This window comes from Perca flavescens, chromosome 3 (genome assembly GCF_004354835.1).
Source record: "Perca flavescens isolate YP-PL-M2 chromosome 3, PFLA_1.0, whole genome shotgun sequence".
Lineage (NCBI taxonomy): Eukaryota > Metazoa > Chordata > Actinopteri > Perciformes > Percidae > Perca > Perca flavescens.
Window position 1 is genome coordinate 19,707,306 of NC_041333.1, and position 2,901 is coordinate 19,710,206.

The window sequence follows — 2,901 nt, forward strand, 5'->3', positions numbered from 1 at the left end:
CCGTTCAGCATTCCCAGACCTCCTTTCTGTCTCTGCCGTTTCCAGACACAGTGTGTGTGTGTGTGTGTGTGTGTGTGTGTGTGTGTGTGTGTGTGTGTGTGTGTGTGTGTGTGTGTGTGTGTGTGTGTGTGTGTGTGTGGTCAGATGAATCAGGACGTGTGCTGGAAGTAGAGACCAATGGATTCTCCAGGCACAAATCCAAATCTTTTTACTTTTCTTTAAAGAGCAGAGCTGGCCAACATTTGTATCTAATTGTATTGCTTCAAGTATTTGTAGCTGCATTATCTTCCTCTTGAATCAGCACAGAAAACAGTCTAACAAATAACTTGACATATTATAAGGACTTACAGTGTGTGCTCTTTATTATGCTGAATTTGGATATTGTCATTTTCTAATAACTTAAAACGGCTTTAATCAATATTTTTGTGTCAACGCTGGATCACATCAGAACCAGAATCAGGTTAATTCCCAAGTAGCTTTTCACATACAAGGAATGTGTCTTGTTATTAACGGTCACAATAAGCATAGCAAGAGAAAAGGGAAAAGAAACAAGTACTGCAAATACTTAGAATAGAATTTTGAATATAAATTAGAAATTTAAAATAAAACGTGTAAAATATTTCTGTCAAAAAATGTAGAGAGCTATACAGTGTTTTAAAAAAAGAGGATACAAATACTGCTGTGTGTGTGTGTGTGTGTGTGTGTGTGTGTGTGTGTGTGTGTGTGTGTGTGTGTGTGTGTGTGTGTGTGTGTGTGTGTGTGTAGACATACCGCTACCATCTGTGTCTCATTATTGCCAGCCACTTTTCAGATCATAGAGTGACTCCCATCTGGATCACTCTGCACTCACAGATAGAAACATAATCTACAGCCAGAGATTCCCTAGATTAGAAAGATCGATGTAAAGTAACTTCATGGTTCATTACAGTTCTCATAGACTTACATGACAACGTGGTAATAAATGTACACTTTCTGAAGTTGTTTTGGAATCTGATAATAGACAAATACACCAAAACCATAAGCTTTCTAGTTTACTCTTCATAGTGGATTCCCCATGTGTTATTATTAGCAGTTTCTGGTGGTTCAACACACAAATGATAACTGCAAAATGAAATTCTAAAGTTGTTAAATAAGTTAATCACATATGGAATGTCAGTATATTAATACTTAACCACAAGCTTTATGACCTAGTGAGAAGAGTATCTAAATCTTTTCGGAGCTTTATGTCACTGTTTACATCCAAAAGTAAATAAAGTTATGAAGCCTTGAGAAGATCAGCTAAGACAAGATCAGACGTGTGCCACGTAAGAGCTGAAAAACATGCAGCAAGCAGTATTTGTTCTTGTAAAATGTGCTAATCTGTAGAATGACTGAGAGAGTGAGTCAGTCTTTACGGGAAAACACACACACACACACACACACACACACAAACACATAAACACACAGTAACACAACAGTGCTATCAAAGCAACTGAGCACACTAAATCTCAGACCTTGTGTCTTTATCTTTGCTTTCTTCTCTTACACACTGCAAATCTTAAGGTCATTTTCTGGCAATGAGTTCACCCTAAGGGCAGTTAGTCATAACAAACACTCACACGTACACACTTTTATTGCCATAGTACATACTTTTTTAATCTAGTTGCATTCTGTCATAACTACTCTGGGATCTAATGCCATTTGTATCATATTTGATACACAGGTTTCTGAGATCTCTACATCATCACCAAGATCAATAATTACCTGACACACCTATTGTATGCAAGCTGGCAAATGTTAACTGCCCTCTTGTGGTTTCTCAGTGTAATGCATGATGTAGAGGACTACACACATATCCACCACCCAGACCTCCACTCCCACTACATTTTTATGTGCTAAGGTAAAACTAAAGTAAAAAAAACTAAGACTTTTAGAGCCAAGTTTACATCATTATTTTCCTCTGCCCTTCTCACACCATATAAAGACATCTTTGTGCCTGACCAGTACAGCTATTCAATAAAAACACTGCTGTGTGTGCATGCGTGCATGTGTAATCAGATTTCTTGTAACAGACGTTTCATCCTTTAATTATAATTAATTTAGTTTATTGCATTGTTTAAAAGTGCATTTAATAAATATATTAAATGCAAATGTCCTCTTTTTCATAAGTCAACCAAGACAAGATCATGTAAAAAAATAACTGTGATATATTTCTTTTAATTTGTTTTTTTTAACGCTTGTCTTCTGGCTTTAAAGAATACAAAGCACTTTGGATGGTGTTTTCCAAAAATGTGGAAAACAAAGCTGTAAATTATTAATATTGGTGAACGGCTTCTGGGTAACGTCTTGTTTATCTCACAGTCCGTTAGGTCAGGTAGCCCTGCTCCATGGACTGAGGAGTTATTCATATCAAATAATTTTACCACAACAGTCTGGTTCTTGAAACTGTTGCTTCATCCATCCTTATCTTTGTTTGCAATTTATGAATTTCTTCCTTCTTTCCCGGCATGGCCCCCGTGCTGGATTAAATGTACTGCCAAAGAGGCTAGTGATCACTGTTTTTGGTCATTATGCAGCCAAAAGATTTCTTTAATTTGCCTTCCAGCAGATGAAGTGCCTTTCATCAACATGTGTGCTTTTATAAACTTGAGCCAACACATTGCTTTACTTCATTGGCAGGTTTTCAGTGCTTTCCAGTGAGGACTTGCTATATCGGGTCACTGCGACGATTAGATTTTGAACGACGTGTGATCCTCTCCTCAAGGTCAACATATCTTTTGTTTGAAGAAATGTCTCTTGGTCTTGTTCCATCTCTCAGGCTGGTCATGGTAATTGCTTATTTTCTTTTCATTTTTTTAATGCCTTTTTATTTTTTATCTCCCAACATCCATTTCATCCACGTTACTCTAATTAAAATTAAAA